The sequence below is a fragment of the Caretta caretta genome, chromosome 3 (assembly GCF_965140235.1).
Source record: "Caretta caretta isolate rCarCar2 chromosome 3, rCarCar1.hap1, whole genome shotgun sequence".
NCBI classification, from domain to species: Eukaryota; Metazoa; Chordata; order Testudines; family Cheloniidae; genus Caretta; species Caretta caretta.
In genome coordinates, this window is record NC_134208.1 from 64,100,883 (window position 1) to 64,120,121 (window position 19,239).

The window sequence follows — 19,239 nt, forward strand, 5'->3', positions numbered from 1 at the left end:
CGGCTTTGCAGCTCCCAACAGGAGGTCCTGCAGTCTTATTACACCCCACCCCAGAAGGAAGAAACGTTGGAGGAACAGAGCAGTGAAGGTGGATCCTCCAGGCTTTCCTAGAGAGGCTTCTCTGGAGCAGCCATCTTGGAAACTGCAAAGACCTGGTCTTCCAAAGGCCCAAAAGGCTAGCAACAGCCAGGCTCAGATAAAAGGAGTTACAGGCACTAGCAGGCAGTCCGTGACTGGGACCAGAGGAGCAGGGAAGCATGTTCCTCTCTGGGCCAAGGAGCCTGAGGACTAGCCAGGATTTTTCTCTGGCTGCACTTGCATAGCTGGGTTTCCAGGGAGAGAGGAACCTAAGAACCTTGGCTCTGAGCTAAGGGTGAAGATAAACAAGCCAGGTGAGAAGAGGCCCAAGGATGTAGCAGCAATGAATTGAACTGAGCAGTAAATGGCCACTGTGTTTAGGGTCCCTGGGTTTGAACCCAGAATAGTGGGTGGGTGGGCAGGAAGCCTAACCTAAGCCCAATAAGGGGCCAAGGGACTGCTCATTTGGCAGCCCAGTTGAAGGGCTGAATTTAAATGGTTCAGACCAAGCCCTTGTGAGGGCAGATAGACTGTTTATTTGCTGCCCTGGTAGGAATTCATTTTTGACTGTGACACCTGGCTGGAAGACTGAGCCTCAGAAGATTAGCAAAGGCGGACAGATCATGTACAGGAGCCACCAGGAGCAGGAAAAGGACTGCAATACCTCAACCAGCCACAAGAAGGAGCTCAAGAGGCTAATGTCCCCTACACCTTCCCATTGTTCTCACCAGACTACATTTAGGACAGCGGATTTGTTGAAGAAAATTTCAATAAACAATTTAATTAAAATGTCTCAGTCCTCCATGTTTTTCTTCCTTCTTTTCTTCAGTCTTGTCTCTTCAGCCTTCTTTCCTCCTTGGCAATTCCTTCTTCACATCCCTGCCACAGAAAGGGTTGCAGGGAGCTAAGCCATTTCATTAGGCACATGGAGTGCCATAAAACCGGAAATCACAAAATCCATGATTGGAAAATTCACTGTCCTAGGGACAAATTCTCATTGTCCTCGGGTATTGTCCGTACCCATTGACACTAGAGTTGCATGGGTGTGAATCCATGTAGAATTTAGCCCTAAATAATGTGACCACTTTCTCATACCACAAGGATAAATCTTCTGGATTAGACACTGGACTAAGACTCAGAAGTTCAATTCCCTGATCTATTACTGTTATGGTTACAGTAACAAAGGCATATGTGAGATTGGGGACTCCTTGTTCTAGGTGCTTTACAAACACACAACAAGACACAGCCTCTGCCCCCGAGACCTAACAATCCAAATAGACAAGATAGACAAAGGGTGAGAAGCAGAAGCACTTGTGGGGAAGAGTGTCTGTCATCAGTGGACATATAGAAATTTACAGACAATGTTGAATTGAAATAACACTTATTTCATATCGTTGATGAACAAAGAATAGTTTGATTTTTAAGTAATTGGGAGTCGAAGTGCAGCCAACTTTAACTGTTTATTACTTAATGGGAGGCAAGCTAGCTTTCTTTATTAGAATTTACTTTGCTGTACAGATAATTGAAATTCAGATTAAGTAGGAATAGGAAGTTATACAGCTCAGTGCAGTAAATTAGAGCCCAATGCTGCAAATGCTTACAAGGTGCTTGCTTATTACTATGAATGCTAGGAATCAGTAGGACTTCTTGCAGTATGCCTGTGTTTGTGGGACCAAACCCTTAGTAACTGTTCTCTAGATGGGGCTGCACAGCTTTATATTGCAGGTAGGGCATGCTCACTGAGGGCAAACTGGGAATCAAGGAGGATTCAGATGAACTAACTGTAGAACTAAAATATTTTACACTGGTAATATGCCACAGAGCAATCTCTTGATGAAATCCTGGCCCTGTTAAAGTCATTGGGAGTTTTCCTGTTGATGTCAATAAGAATCGAGGGTGAAATCCTCCCCCTAAGTGTCACTGTTATTAGGATGATGTATGGACATTTTTCAGAATCTTTTGCATTAGAAACCATCCCAGTGAAAGTATTTTTCATGAATTTGCCTGTTCAGTGAAAATTTTTGCACCAAAAATAACTGAAAAAACTGCCAATCTGTCTCATCGGCATTCTTTTCAAACACGATCTGAAGGGGGGGGGGGAACGACCGTCAAAACAAAGAAGAGTTAAAAGGAGAGCTGGGGAGTTGGATGCTCAACTGAGCTAAATGCTTCCTCCACATAAACTAATCTATACATAGTCCATCTGAGGCATTTTCAAAGGGACTAAGCCAGAAAAGCAACATACTATTTGGAAATGTGGTCATATAAAACAGGTAATTTCCCCAGTACACAGTTCTATATATGATGATTCCAGGATTGTCACTCTGAAATGTAGAGTCAATGTAGCTTGTTGCATTGCTTCACAAGCATGGCTGAGAGTTCTTTAATTAGAATACCATAAGGATCAACCACCACTGATATCTGTAAGCTATTACCAGCCTATTTTCAAAGTTCTCAGCCATTTTCATCCATTTTTTTTTTAAATTTATAAATTACACCTGTATGACAGAACAGGCTCTCACCTGCTTTTATTACAAATTAATTATTGACATTTATATAGTCCTTTTCAACCATAGATCTCCAAACTTCACAAACTGATTTACAAATTACTATATATATATAGACACATGGTTTCAGACATCATTGAAATACCCAGTAATCCTTTTAACACTGCTAAGCAATGTTACACAGCAGTTCAGGGCTCAAAGTGTGTACTTTCAATTGTAACCACTTGGGGAGTTTTAGGCAGGCAGGATATTCCTGTTTTAGTACTAATAATTTGTATACATAAAGGTAGTCTGGCAACTTTCATAAGAATTAAGGGTGGAATTTTCAAAAGCATAAGTGACTTATGTGCACAAGGCCCATTGAAAGTCAAAGGGAATTGTGCTCCTAATAGGGCTGGCCCCAAAAATAAGAAGTCTGTTTCACAAAGAATTTTGAGTTGGACATTTTCTATTCTGATGTCGAACAAAAACCACAACCTTCCAAAGTTTTGTGAGAGAAATCAGAGGGATTTCCTCAGAATAGCCCATAGCTCAGTGATCAGAGCTCTCACCTGACAAATAAGAGAGATCCAGTGTCAAATCCCTGCTCTGAATCAGGCTGATCCTCAGAGAGTTCCCTCTCCAGTGGGCGATCACCAATTCTGATCTCTCTCTCTGGCAAGAAATTCCACCTGAGAAACCTTCCCAATTAATTTAATAGAAACTGATCATTTCTATTAAAAGTTTTGGTTTCAACAAATTGGAGATAGGTTCAAGAGGCTCCGGTTGAGGGGCTGTTTCAGTGAGCTAAGTCAGCTGGCACAGGCCAGCTGCAGGTTTTTCCCTTTGCTGTGCTGGGATTCAGAAAATTCTCACCCAAAATTAACTGGCTACAAAGCTTGAATGGGGCGGGGCTACAGGGGCCAGCTGTGTTGCTTGCTGGAATTCTGGTACTCTTCAACAACTTGCAGGAGCAAATCTGTTCATGTCCAAGTTTATATTAATTTGAACATCTTCCCCTTCCCCACTGTGGAATTTCTACCTCTTAGGTGTTCTGGGACAGCAGAACAAAAGCTCCTAAATGGATCCAGCGTCCTGGGAGAACCTCACACCTATTCTCTGGGAGGAAGGAATAGAGATTCTGCTCCTTTTCTTTGTGCAATTACAAGTTTTATTCTTTAATTACTTCAACGGTCCGTGGATATACAAAGGTGTGGGGTGCAGGGAATAAAATTTATCTGAAAGAGAAACAGTGAGTGAAAATTTTTAGAGAAAAATCTTTCATTTGGATTAGGAGCAGTTATAACTGCCAAATTTCTACAAAAGCAGCATACCATAGCAAGAATGAAGATGCTGTCTTCAGTTCCACCTCATGTAAATTGCCTGCCTCTAGTTCTCAAGAACCATTTTGTTTCTATCATTTTAATCTGTTCAATTAAGGAGGCTATGTTTATAGTATGCAGATATGTATCATTGCAAGGATGTTCTAAAATGGAATAGGAACACATACTTAATATGTATATTAGAGCTGATTGGAAATACTTTGATAGACCCACGTTCCACTGAAACAGAAATGCTTTGCCTGTTGATTATCATGGAAATTTTGTTTTGGAAAGATGAAACAATGATGTTGAAATGGGATGATGTTTTGAAATGACTTTTCATATTGAAAATATAAAATAAAGTTGAAATTGATCCAAATTGATTTTTTCCCCTGAATTCTATTTTGCAGAGAATTCAGAAATGTTTGTGTTTGTTCTGATTCTAATACCATAAGTTGCCTTGTCTCTTCCCAGAGATCGAGATTACAAAATACTGGCTTGTATTACTGTTACACTTGTTTCTTCTTGCTATGTCACCGTACTGTATTACTGTTCTTGCAAATTTTATTGCATGTCTAATAGGTCTTCCAAACCAAGGGAATAAATCCTCCAAAACTGTCTCAAATTGTCTGATGTTTTAAAGTGCTAAAATATTTGAAATAGTTTCCTATATCCTGTGCCTCACCATTTTTATTTTATAGCTGTGTCTGGTGCTAATTATGACCTATTTTTACCCCTTCTTCACATTTGTAGTCTCTCTCCCCCCAAGACCTTTCTTTGTTCCATAATTATTGGTTTTATTGTTATTCAGGTTAATTTGGCTACATACCCTTTTTTCCCTTCTAGCAGAGGCCTGTGTTTTTTCTTAGCAAGACTATGAACGGACACTAGTTTAAGTTTAGACAGACATTTGCTTGGCCCATAAATGTTGTTTTAAGATGTATTTCAATTATAGCTTCCTCTTTGGAGCACTTTTTTCTTCAAATATTATGAACATAACTTCATTTTGAGGAACAAAATGTGCTCAAGAAACTTGGTCATGACTGGCTTCTTTTAAATAAAATCCCTTATAAATTATCAGTATTTTTCTAATATAACATTTCAATGAAAGTGCAGTTAAGAACATATTTTAATATATATGGGTGGAAGAAATTAAAACTGAACAGCATGAAGAGTTAAAAACATCCCAACAATACATTTCTTTGAAGGAATTCAGGACACTAACAATTTTGCTTCACCTAATTAACATTCCAGAGAATGCCCTTATACATAACAGACGTACAAGGAAACAGTGTCTATTGAACAATCCTTCTCCGCTGTTATGCTGACTTAACGTACTCCATCCAGTATATCATTGCTTTCTCCCCCCCACCACGCCATGATGCAGGATCCACAAAGGGCTACTATCCGCAGAAGCCCTGTTCCTTTGGCAAAAGCTGCACAAACATGAAAATATACAGTGGCATGCATCTGACAGCACACATTGGATGTGTACTCAAAATGTACCACAAACAGGTCAATTCTCTGAATGCACAAATGTCAATGTGTTAAAAACTAGGAAAACCCTCTCATAGTTTCCCATAAAGATTTTTAAGACACCATATCTTGTAAATAAATGACACTTTAAATGTAGAATTTTGTCACACTGGTTGAGCAATTTGACTTTGCATTGTTTTCAGACACTGCAACAAAAATAGTGGGATCTTCCAGCTCCTCTACCGCCTCCCTGCCCCATAGCAAGCATTCTGGTGGTTTGGGGAACAAAGATCCATATGATTAAGACAAACTCTTACACCCCCCCCCAAAAAAGGATTAAATCTTAACTTAAAAAGCCAAACAGCATATTTTATTTATTTTAGAGTGTTCTTCATTCTTGTGCTTGAAAACCTGTCTGGATATTTATCTTGGTTCAAATTCTTCTTTACACTGTCTAGTATAGGTTGGCTGACTAACGTTCTGTAGCTCTGCCCCTTACAAGAGCTATACTCTTTAACTGGGGAAGTGGAAAGATGCTGAAGAATATTTTGAGTTAAAAAGCTTCATTCAGTCCTTCATTCAATTTGCTTATGTTACTTAAATAGTTTTAGGGCCCAGAGGATCAAAGTTGCTAATGTGTTGTGTTTCTGAATGACAAATAGAACACATCAAAAACAGCATTAAGCTGTTTTTCTAAGAAAGTTTTTAGGGAAATTCATGCAGCTTTAAGTGAAATTCTATCCTGCCTTCTAGCCATCCAAGTATTTCCCTCCTTGTACCGAGGGCTGAATGATTCATTGTGCCTGAGATTTCTGTTGACGAGTAGGTATGAAGTTGACTGTGACTACAGAAAGCAGAGCCAGCAAACAGGAGCACTTCTTAGACTCTGAGAATCTGAGACACCCAGTACTGAGTCATGGAAAGGAAACATTCCTTCTGGTAATTTATCAGTAATATGAGGACTCAAGTGCTGCCAGAAGTCATACCCTTTTCTCTCAGCAAGGTGTCCTAACAGTGTTGTTCTAATCTGAGAGCATAGCTAAGGAATTTCTACCAGGAGCTACACAATGAAAATAGATATGAAAGGTGACAGAAAATGCAAACAATTGCATGAAGCCAAGGTCAGAGAAATAAGTGATTTTTAAAGTGCTAATTCAGTTGAAAATTAGGTTACTGAACGGAAAAGCTTGTCTTTTTCGCCTGATGGCTATGTGCAAAGCTGACTGAAAGTACATTCTGGGCCTGTTCCTCAGCTGGCATAAATCAGTAACTCCATTGAAGTCAATGATTTACACCTGTTGAGGAATTGTCCTATTGTCTCCATCTCTTCAGTATGCTTTCTTTTACCCCCTCCAGCTGCAGTTCATTCAATAGCCTCTTTTATAAATAGAAAAGAGTTCATAACACTTTCTCCAGCTATTTTGAGACACAGAGCATGCCAAGTGCTGCAAAGAACCACCATAAAAACAGTGTAAGGATAAGTTTATTTCTTTGTTGGTCACTGTATCATAAAGTGTAACTAAAGAAAATTTCAAAAAGCTTTAATTTTTATTCATGAGGACTTTAAGCTCAGTACAACAAAAGCAAAAATCTACATCAAAAGATTACATTAGCATAGTATTATTAGAAAAAAAAAAAAATCAAATGCGAAAACAGAGCTGGTTTTGTAAAACAAACTAGCTAGATTACCAAGTGTTCACTTGACCTTCATGCAGTACTTACATACTGTCATAAATATAAAGGGAAGGGTAAACACCTTTAAATCCCTCCTGGCCAGAGGAACAACCCTTTCACCTGTAAAGGGTTAAGAAGCTAAGACAAGATACTTTCAAAGCTAGGGACAGGGGGGAGGACAAAGGGTTCTCTCGGTCTGTGTTGTCTTTTGCTGGGACCAGAGCAGGAATGCAAGTCAGAACTCCTGGAAAGGGTTAATAAACAATCTAGTTAGATATGCGTTAGATTCGGTTTGGTTTAACTGGCTGATAAAATAAGCTGTGCTGAATGGAATGTATATTCCTGTTTTTGTGTCTTTGTAACTTAAGGTTTTGCCTAGAGGTATTCTCTATGTTTTGAATCGGATTACCCTGTAAGGTATTTACCATCCTGATTTTACAGAGGTGATTCTTTTACTTTTTCTTCAATTAAAATTCTTCTTCTAAGAATCTGATTGCTTTTTTGTTGTTCTTAAGATCCAAGGGTTTTGGTCTGTGTTCACCTATGCAAATTGGTGAGGATTTTTATCAAGCCTTCCCCAGGAAAGGGGGTGTAAGGCTTGGGAGGATTTGGGGAGAAAGAAGTTTCCAAGTGGGCTCTTTCCCTGTTATATCTGTTAGACGCTTGGTGGTGGCAGCAATAAAAAGTCCAGGGACAAAAGGTAAAATAGTTTGTACCTTGGGGAAGTTTTAACCTAAGCGGGTAAAAATAAGTTTAGGGGTTTTTTCATGCAGGTCCCCACATCTGTACCTTAGAGTTCAGAGTGGGGAAGGAACCTTGACACATACCAACATACAGATGGTGCTCTGAGTCAGAGCATCAGTTTACATAGCAAAAAATAAGGCCATTTGGTGATCATACACTTTCACTATAAAATTAATTTCCCCAAAGGAATTTCCACTACATGTCAGGCTCAAATGTATTGGTGTTGAAATAGCTCACCATTGCAGGTGAGGTTTAGCTTTCAAAAATGTAATGAAATAGTGATTCCATAATATACAGGAGGTCCAGGATAATATCCTAGCTCCATGGAACTCAATGGGATCAGGATTTCACTCCATGCATTTATATTGTATCATAGCTTTCAGCAAGTGTCCCTGAATTTAAATAGGTTTCAGAGTAGCAGCCGTATTAGTCTGTATCCGCAAAAAGAAAAGGAGTACTTTTGGCACCTTAGAGACTAAAATTTATTTGAGCATAAGCTTTCATGAGCTACAGCTCACTTCATCAGCTGTGCATTTTTAGAAACTCCACTATCTAGGTTCTTGTCTTTTCTGAAGTGGGTAGCCAGGTGATCTTAAGAAAACATAATAATGGGCCTGATTCTCCTAATTTACACCAGTTTTACTCCAGGGAAAATATAATGATTTTAATAGCTTTACCCCAATTTACAGCAGTGTAAGTGACAGTAGAACCAGGTTCAGCTCTATTTTTAAAGCGTCCTTCCATCAAGGTGCAGTATAGAATAAATAAAAATAAAAGGAATATTAACATAAGAAGTAAAGTCAACCCCTTAAATCAGAGAGACATAATTAGGAGTCACCATCTTAACATTCAAATGGATAAAAGCAAAAAGGCCATATAATACGGCCACTGGTTGCTCTACTCACCACTGGTGGTGCCTCCTTTTGGGGATTAGCTCCTGGGGATTTCAGAGTAGCAGCCATGTTAGTCTGTATTCGCAAAAAGAAAAGGAGTACTTGTGGCACCTTAGAGACTAAAATTTATTTGAGCATAAGCTTTCGTGAGCTACCGCACCCTCTTTCTTCTCTTCCACCATAGCAGTTCTCCTCCAGTCACAGAGTCTCTGTAGGGCTGTTTTGTGACTCAGCCCCTCTGGCCAGGTCACACTGCTATTCCCTTTCCTAGAGAGTCTTTCAAAGTCTGTCTGCACAAGCAGCAACAGGCAGTCCTCAGTCCCACTGCCACTCCCACAGTTCCTCAGACAGTCTTCTCATTCACTGCTCCAAGTAATACCACTCTACAGTGGATGGTGGGGAACTCAGGCCTGCCTTCTACTCTGGGTTCCACTCTAGGGCCCTATAGAGAACAGTTAAGATCTCGGTCTTTGCCAGTCTTACTGCTCTCTTCCCTGGACTACTTCCTGTGGTGCTTCTTTAAGCTTCTCCTTCACCAGCCTTCTTAGTCAGACCCCTCGCTCTTAGGCCTACTAGAGAAACCCTTCCTCAAAGAGCCTTCCTTCTCCTTTACCTTAGAGAGAGCCTGAAGGCTTTTAACTTTCCACCTCCAAAATTGTTGGCAGCCTCCTGGCTTTATGAAAGCCCTATCTGTTCCTCCACAGATGAGCTTCCTTCTAATTAACACACTCCACACAGCCTAAATCTCCCCCATTTTCAGCTTAATTGGCTGATTGGGCCCACCTGGCCTAATTCAATTCTTCCAAGGCTAGTGTGGAGAGTGCTCCACATCACAAGTACATGAAAAGGGAGCATGGAAAGAGAGGAGAAGAGAGTAGCCTACATCAGAGAATTGCCAAGCCTGTGAGCCACTAGAGACAGAAGAGCAGGATCGCTAGGCACAGAAATAGGCATGTCTTTGGATCCACCCTGATTCTCCATTGCAAATATGCTCTTGTGGCTTCAGATAAAGCATTTGGCAGTCTTTTGAAAGCCACCTGCTCTTGTGGTAGTTCTTAGTGGAGCTGACCCCCCAAGAACCTGTGTATCAGAATACTGGGAACACAAATTGAGGCAGTAGCTCATGTAGCCTGACTCCATATAGCCATCAAGAGATGCTCTCACCCATTTCAGTCAGAAAGAGCAGCACATAGTCACCAGACCTCTGTCCACTACCACCAACTGCCCCATTTTCTACATCTGAGTGAAACCACTGGAAGGCAATTCCAAACACCCCAGCAATATAACTTAACTGGAAAAGAAACAACCCAGGGTCATTTATATCAAATGCTTCGCAGCCCCAATCAACCAAAATGGCTACCAGTCCTAATCTAAAACCATTTGTGGCCCTGAGAGGTGTCAAAATACATATGAAAGAGAAGAAAACAAATTGAGTAAGACTAGGAAAGCAGAGCAAAAAATATCTATCTTTGGCTAAGAAAAGCTTAATCAATCATAATCGACTGATATTTTCCATGCTTTAAATCTTCTTTTGAAGAGGTATCAACACTGTTAACATAATTTTTACAAGTAACATTGCACTGGAATATTCAAACTCACATTTCAGGGTATCACTAAATTCCCAGAAGTTGATTTTCTCCTCATAAATTGACTGGACATTTTCATATAAATGGACTACAAGGGCTTAAAATGGAAGAACTGAAATGAAGGAGGCACTCCCAAGTGAGGGACAGAGCTCTAGTACCATTCCCTGCTCCTGATGCACCTTTTTCTCTCTTCTCATCACCCTCTGCTGAATTTTCTGGTACCCTGACCAATCAGCATTGAAGGAAAGGGCAACATTTAGTCCTGATATTTACCCCTCTTTCCCCACCAGCAATCTCAACTCCTGCAAGAACCCCCAAGAATCATGTCCCACCCCCCTCCCTCACTGCATGTCTGGAGATCCAGTATGTTCTAAATATAACACACTCATCACAGCATTAATTAATCACCTAATAATATCAAACTTACATTAAATGGGATCTCTATCTCTTTGTCCCTACTGATAACTGTGGGACCATCTCATTTAAGCAGTGGCTGTACCTGAAATGGAGGCTGATGCTCCAGAAAATAGCACGAGTTGCTGTGGTGGAGAAAGAGAGAGTCTGCTGAGGTGAAATTTCTTCCTGACCGGAAAACATGTGAATCAGCATTGAAATATGTGCTGCAAAGGCACAGACAATAAAATTTCAATATACGAGGTACCATTTGGGTTAGTTTGGGGGTTTGTGTAAAGCATCTACAATATAAATGAGAGGTCTATGAATATCCTCAGCGGAAAGAGACTTTCTTTTAACCATATCACAGACCAACAGGGAATATATTGTTTTCAAATCAGAAGTTCAACAAATTATTACAAAGATTAGCTGTATCAGCTGAGGAAAAAGCTGTGTCTAGTTTCTCTAACATGGGACACGGCTCTGACCCTTTCCTGAAGTTGAATGTTAGCATTGTAGGATATGGGGAATTCTTTCAAACCATTCAGCTTTGGCTTTTCTCAGTAAGCCACTGGCATATTCCTCTGAGGCAATCTAAGCAGGGTAGTAAAAGCCAAGTTTTTTTAAGCATGTCTAAATATTCTCTCTTTTACTATAATCCTTTTAATAAGATCAGTTGGCAACCATGTCATCAGTACAATGTAGCTATTTGACCAGAATGCAAAGTTTCATAATCTGTTTAAAAAAAAAAAAAAAAAGCTAAATTTAGCTCACTATTAGTCAAGGCCCAATTTAGGAAAGGTTATCACTAAGTATCTAGTTGGCAAGTCCTCAAACAGCCAATTTGTAGACCTTGATAAAAGGTTTAAATTTACATGTCAAGTGTATAAGAAATACAATACTTTAATGTTAATAATTGCTTAGAAGGGCATAACTATTTGGGATGACAACAAGCAGGTTAGTTGAAAAACGGTTGGGTTTGATTCACCACTGTGTTACTCCAGTTTTGCATTATTATAAACAGGGAAATAAGATAAAGTACTGAATAAAACAAAATACGAAGAACAAGGTACATAACTAAAACAATAAAAGTAATAATATTTAGTACTAATATCTTATATTTACATAAAGCCAAATCCTGACTTTAATAGGACTTTTGCCTAAGTAAGAATAAAGGAAAGGTTGTAGGATTTGGTCTTTATTGAACAATAAATAAATATTTGAGGTCCTGTTTCAGGAAAGCACTTAAGCACACGCTTAACTTTAAGTATTTGAAATGATTGTGATCAGTATGATAAGCAGTGGTCACAGTACACCAGCTGCCTAGGCAACTATACCCAGGCTTTCATCATTATAACAAATTTAAAGTTTTAGGTTCAACAAACCATGCAGATGTATTTTATTTTATGTGATATTGCAGACTGGATGCCTGGATCAGCAGATTTGGATTTAGTGAGTTATTCCCATCTTTGATATTATAAATTAAGGTGCAGTTAACTTTAGAAAGATGGGTTAGATAGCCACACATTTTATCTCTCAAAGTTAATCTGGATGACAAAGTATTTTTTCTTATATTTGGCAATGGATGTTGTTACATATTTATATACTCTACTCCCTTAGCATTGGTTTAAAGGGTTCCTTGTTAAATGACATTTTAAAATAAATTAATCAGTTCAAACACTATTAAAGATTGTCCAGTTTTCTAGGTGAAAAATGCTACATCTATTTCATAAAAGATGGAGATAGAAAGAAGGCAAATATTACCAACAATAAAGCTTAAAATGAGAACCTGCAAGACCTCAATACTTCCAAACGATTTTAGAATGGATCCAGACACAAACAAATACACATTTTTTTAAAAATTGCAGCCTGAAAAAGAAACAGAACAAGGAAGAGGAATAGATATCCTACATATGGAACACTACTTGCTCAAGGAACATTTTAGAACAATACCAGTAAATTGGCTATATTATTAGTATTAGAATGCACAATATGCAACAAAAATCAATATATGTTTTCTCCCTTTGTTGGAGCAATAAGATACTATTATGAAGCAGGATTAAAACTACCCAAATTTTGGCTACTTCAGTTACTACATAACATACAAACTGCCTAATTCTTATCATTTACATCAAAAGTTTGTTTGTTGAATACACAGCATTACTGGTTTGGCTCTGGATGCTTTGTTATGCTCTACCTTGTAAATTTTACCTTGAAGTATGAATGGGGCAAGAAGCTTAATTAAGAAAAATAAAATAAGTCATTTGCACAGATTTATTATATTCCTGAGGAAATAACCACTCTGGTGACATTAACCAAATAATTGCCTATCCACTAGAAGCATGCAGCCTCCAAAGCAGTGTCTGTATAGCATTTCTCACCTCTACTATAAGGAATAGTCTGATTACCCCTGGAAATTATGGATGGCTTGTCTAAAATATGTGTCACCAGCTCTATCATGTGGCACAGATGGGATTAAGTTGTGATAATATAGTCTGATACTTCCCTCCCCAGAGGAGTAACCCAAGTAGACTGAGTGTGCAATCGTGTAAGTTTACACCCATGCAGTTTTCTGCTGATACATCTGTCTGAGGGGGAGGTCCATTTCACACATCTTCAGCCTCTCTGAATCTACCAGACACAAAGAGTTTCTATACAGGCACCAACTGCTTCTGCACTGCCACCCATGTCTTACTCCCTGCCTTCTATGGAGGGAATGGTTCCTGCAACAATTAAAGTTGCCAGTAGCAATCCCAACCTGTGGCTTCTCCCAGAAGCCCCCATTCAGCAATAATTTATGTTGGTTTCCCTCTGGGTTTTGGGATGGGAAAACTGTGGTACACACAAGCCAGATTACCAGTTCCCCCCATTCCCCAAACATGCATATCTGGAACCCTGCTGAGCTGCCCCAGAGGTTTAATTTTATTCATTATTCAAATTAGTAAATTCTCTCAACAATCTCTGGGATAGATAATGCCACTGATTATCAAGGACTTGCACACGCTTCTTGAAGAGCAAATAATTAGCACTTTCCATTGAAATCCTCTTCTGCGGGTAAATATTAGTCTCCTAACTTTATATATAGTTACACTTAGATACAAAGCGGGAAAGCTCCACAGACCCCAAAGAATCTGCTCATTTTGGGTACCTCAATTTTTAGCTGCCCAGACTGAGGCTACTCGGGCTTGATTTTCAGAAGTCCTGAGCACCCACGCTTCTAATCCAAGTCAGTGGAAGCTGAAGATGCTCTGCACCTCTGGAAACGAGGCCTTAGTTGTATTATATTGGGCACCCAAAAAGTTAGGCATCCCAACTACTGGACATTTATGAAAATTTAACTTAAGCAAGTTGCTCAAGTCACACAATAAATCACAATAAGTCATAGCCAAGATATGAACCAAAAGGATTTAATCCCTTCCAGTTACATCACCTGGGGAGAAAAAAAACACTGACAGATTTAGCCCTGTAGTCATCTTGCTATCATGTGCAGGACAGATGCACAAGAAATTAAAATACAGCAAGTATCTACCAAGAGCAAACAGTTTATTAACACAGGGTTGAATCAGACTAGCTAGTACACACGTACCCACCTATTTTACAACATTGATGCTCTCCTTTCCATTTTCATAAGCAGGATCCTTATCTGAAAACTTCATTTTGGAATCATTTAAGAGACGAACAACTTTTGTCAGGTCTAATTATTTCCAGAATTGACATAAGCCTCAATTTTAACAAGTACTAACAAAGTACACCCTTATATGCTCTGAACAATAGCTATATTCTCTGAATCTTAAACCCTCTGAGGTTCTGCTTAAACTGACACATGATATCATTTTTCAACATATTAAACTTAAAGTCACCTTATACATAGAACCTCATTTTGGAAAGAAATAGCTGGTAACTTACTGCATCAATATGTAGAGACTTGTTCTAACGAACAAAAAAGGAGGGTTGATTCAAGATTAATAATAATCATCATCAAACTTTCCTTTTATTTTTTCAGCAGAATTCATGCTTTTCTGTGTTTCTGTTTTGCAGGTTTTCACTTGCATTTGCAAGCTAGCTAAGAATTATTTTACAATTGTTCCCAAGGGTAAAAGCACCAAAACGAATATTATGGATACTATGGGCCTTCTTCTCCTCCTCTCACTTTAACTGGTGAAAATCTAAAGGAAGTCCACTATGTCAATGAAATTACACCAATGTAAAATATGTGTAAGTGAGAGAAGAATCAGGTGTCTGCTTCAGAACAATTTTTTTTTACTTCAAAGGATTAAATATTGTACTGCATCTGGAATAGCTGGAGGTCTAATGGCATTAACGTGCATAAATTAAATGCTAGTATGGATGACTGCCAGCATTGCTATTACTTTGTAGTTTCTAGCACTGTACATAGTTTTAATTTTATTTATTGTTCAAATTAGTAATTCTCTCAGCAATCTAGGGGACAGATAATGCTACTGATATCAAGCAGGATTTCTTAATGTTTTCTGTGAGGAGTCTTTAGTATTATTAGTACTAAAGAAAAGTAAACTTCAGTCCAAACATTAGCTTCCTACAGTGGTTAAAAAAAACCCCACACAATAAGGAAAACACATTAGGACAGATTTTCAAAGGTGTTTAGGTACCTAAATATGCAGGTAGGTACCCAGTGGGATTTTCAAAATCATCTAAGTAGGTCAAAACAATGAGGAGCCCTTGTGGCACCTTAGAGACTAACAAATTTATTTGGGCATAAGCTTTGTGAGCTAAAACTCACTTCATCAGATGCATGGAGTGAAAAATACAGTAAGCAGTATAAATATTACAGCACATGAAAAGATGGGAGTTGCCTTACCAAGTGGGGGGGTCAGTGCTAACAAGTCCAGTTCAGTTAAGGTGGAGGTGTCCTATTCTCAACAGTTGACAAGAAGGGGTGAATATCAAGAGAGGGAAAATTACTTTTGTAGTGCTAACAAGGCCAATGCAATCATGGTAGACGTCGCCCATTTCCAACAGTTGACAAGAAGGTATGAGTATCAGCAGAGGGAAAATTACTTTTTGTAGTGACCCAACCACTCCCAATCTTTATTCAGGCCTAATTTGATGGTGTCCAGTTTGCAAATTAATTCCAGTTCTGCAGTTTCTCATTGAAGTCTGTTACTGAAGGGTTTTTTTTTGAAGAATTGCCACTTTTAAGTCTGTTATTGAGTGTCCAGGGAGATTGAAGTGCTCTCCTACTGGTTTTTGAATGTTACAATGGTATAATCCTGCAAAAATTAATGACACCATTGTATAGGTCTGGGCCTGAATAAAGACTGGGGGTGGATGGGTCACAACAAAAAGTAATATTCCCTCTGCGTGAGCTGTCTCTTTCAAGCCATATTACTTTTCCTGTAAGGGAGTGAAATTTTCTTTCTTATTTTTAGAGAAAACTGCAGAAATAAAATGGGAACTCTGGCATTCATGACACCCGCCTCATCTGACAAGATTTTACAGATTACAATGGAAAATGTGCAGAGATCATTAAATTGTAGTTGAGGTAAAATAGACTGGAAAGACAGGAGAGATTGTAGATCTAGTGTTCAGCGGCCAAATATCTTCGTTAAAATAACTTATTATCCACCATTCTTATTATTATGACTTTCCATGGGGATTTTCAGCAGAGTATATCCTACTTCTTGATGTCATTGCTCTCTCCATGTGGAATTAATAATACAGAGAGCTGCAGAACTAAAACCAACATTGAATTCAAAAGGCTGGGCTTGTCTACACAGTGCATTAGAATGCACCAGAAGGCTGTATACTTAGAATGCACCAGTGAGGCATGCACTAACTGGCCCATCTGGACCCTGCTGGTGTGGATTAAAAGTTCTCTAGTCTGTGTCAATGTAGTTCGGTCTCAACACATATTAAAGAACTTTTATGTGCGCCAGCAGGGTCCACATGAGCCAGTTAGTGTGTGATGCACTAGTGATCACCAGAATTTATACCCCTCTGGTACAGACTAATGCACTGTGTAGACAAGTCCTATGATGAAAAAAATGTTGATTGTTTCACCATGGCTCAGATAGTGAACATTTAAACAGAAGAATCCTCTTGTCTTTACTCTTCTCCTTCCTTATAAAGTGTGTACTAAACTAATTCAGTCATAGTATTTTAACAGTGTTTAGCCCTGGGTGGCTCTCTTTCTAGCTTATTTCTAACTCCAACAGCATACAGCACTGGCTGGGCAGGGGGAATTACAGGAGTGCTATAAATCTATAGATATGTAAACAGCTAATTAACAGAAAATGTGCCAGCTGATAGCACTCAAGAATGAGCAGCGATGTTTATTTGAGTTGTGCAGGAAGCAGAATTTCTGTTCCACAGAAAGTTTCACATTTTCTGAATTGGAACAAAAAGTCAGGAATGCTAAATTTTCCATGGAACGGAAATTTATGAAAATTTCAATTTTGGAGGAACAGAAATGGAATTTTTCAAAAATTCTGGGCAGGGAGCCACCAGCTAGCTTGGGGAGTCTGTCTGCCAACCCAAGCAGTAAATCAGCTGTCTCCCTGGGGAGTTGTACAACCCAGTTGGCTGGGGACCAAGGCAACCCATGAGCCTGGGAGCTAATGAAACTGAGCAGCCCATCAGGCTGGCTGCCAGATCTCTATCAAAAGTTTTGATAGACTCGACATTCCTGTGGAACACTTTCATTCCATCGACTGTTCCCCTGAAACTTTTCAACCGATTCTATTGTTTATGCTTTTCGTAGGACCAATAAAGCTTGTGGGTTTCAGGAATCAGGACCGGCAGCAAAGCCAGTATCCAGGCAACCAAGCAAGAGCAGATGGCCTACAGTAAGATGTGTGATTGGCTACACCACCTGGTTGGTGGGAAGAGTCAGCCCATCAGCTTTTAAGCCAGCAGCAGCAGCAGTTGGGCTGACTTGGAGCTAGTTTGGTGGCTGACTTGGAGCCAGCCTTGCCTCACTCCAGGTAACGCAGCCTTGACCCTCCTCTTTGATTCTCAGTCTCTGACAGTGCTTGTGCACTGAAAAGAGGTTCCTTCATACATCTAGTTACATCAGTTCTTTTCAGAGGGCATGGCCATAGCAGAAGTATGTATCTTGTAGGCAGCCTTAACTGACACAGGGCCTGAGGAGCCACAGCTACAATTTAAAGATTCTCTCTCAGAGAATTTATCAGTGAGTGAACTAGTAGCATTATATAGAAAGTGAATAGGGCTAGATAGACATTACTGTAAAACATATATAATTTAATAGAAAATATTATCCTTTTAATAGGTTCTTTTTAACTATCCTGTAGCTTTCTACCATAAGGATATATCTTTTTACTAAAAAGAAAAGGAGTACTTGTGGCACCTTAGAGACTAACCAATTTATTTGAGCATAAGCTTTCATGAGCTACAGCTCACTTCATCGGATGCATTCTGTGGAAAGTGTAGAAGATCTTTTTATATACACACAAAGCATGAAAAAATACCTCCTCCCACCTCACTCTCCTGCTGGTAATAGCTTATCTAAAGTGATCACTCTCCTTACAATGTGTATGATAATCAAGGTGGGCCATTTCCAGCACAAATCCAGGTTTTCTCACCCTCTCCCTCCCCCGCCCACACAAACCCACTCTCCTGCTGGTAATAGCTTATCTAAAGTGACCACTCTCCTTACAATCTGTATGATAATCAAGGTGGGCCATTTCCAGCACAAATCCAGGGTTTAACAGGAACGTCTCGGGGGGGGGGAGTAGGAAAAACCAAGGGGAAATAGGTTACCTTGCATAATGACTTAGCCACTCCCAGTCTCTATTCAAGCCTAAGTTAATTGTATCCAATTTGCAAATGAATTCCAATTCAACAGTTTCTCGCTGGAGTCTGGATTTGAATTTTTTTTGTTTTAATATTGCGACCTTTAGGTCTGAGATCGAGTGACCAGAGAGATTGAAGTGTTCTCCGACTGGTTTATGAATGTTATAATTCTTGACATCTGATTTGTGTCCATTTATTCTTTTACGTAGAGACTGTCCAGTTTGACCAATGTACATGGCAGAGGGGCATTGCTGGCACATGATGGCATATATCACATTGGTGGATGTGCAGGTGAACGAGCCTCTGATAGTGTGGCTGATGTTATTAGGCCCTGTGATGGTGTCCCCTGAATAGATATGTGGACACAGTTGGCAACGGGCTTTGTTGCAAGGATAGGTTCCTGGGTTAGTGATTCTGTTGTGTGGTATGTGGTTGCTGGTGAGTATTTGCTTCAGGTTGGGGGGCTGTCTGTAGGCAAGGACTGGCCTGTCTCCCAAGATTTGTGAGAGTGTTGGGTCATCCTTCAGGATAGGCTGTAGATCCCTAATAATGCATTGGAGGGGTTTTAGTTGGGGGCTGAAGGTGATGGCTAGTGGCGTTCTATTATTTTCTTTGTTAGGCTTGTCCTGTAGTAGGTGACTTCTGGGAACTCTTCTGGCTCTATCAATCTGTTTCTTCACTTCAGCAGGTGGGTATTGTAGTTGTAAGAATGCTTGATAGAGATCTTGTAGGTGTTTGTCTCTGTCTGAGGGGTTGGAGCAAATGCGGTTGTATCGCAGAGCTTGGCTGTAGA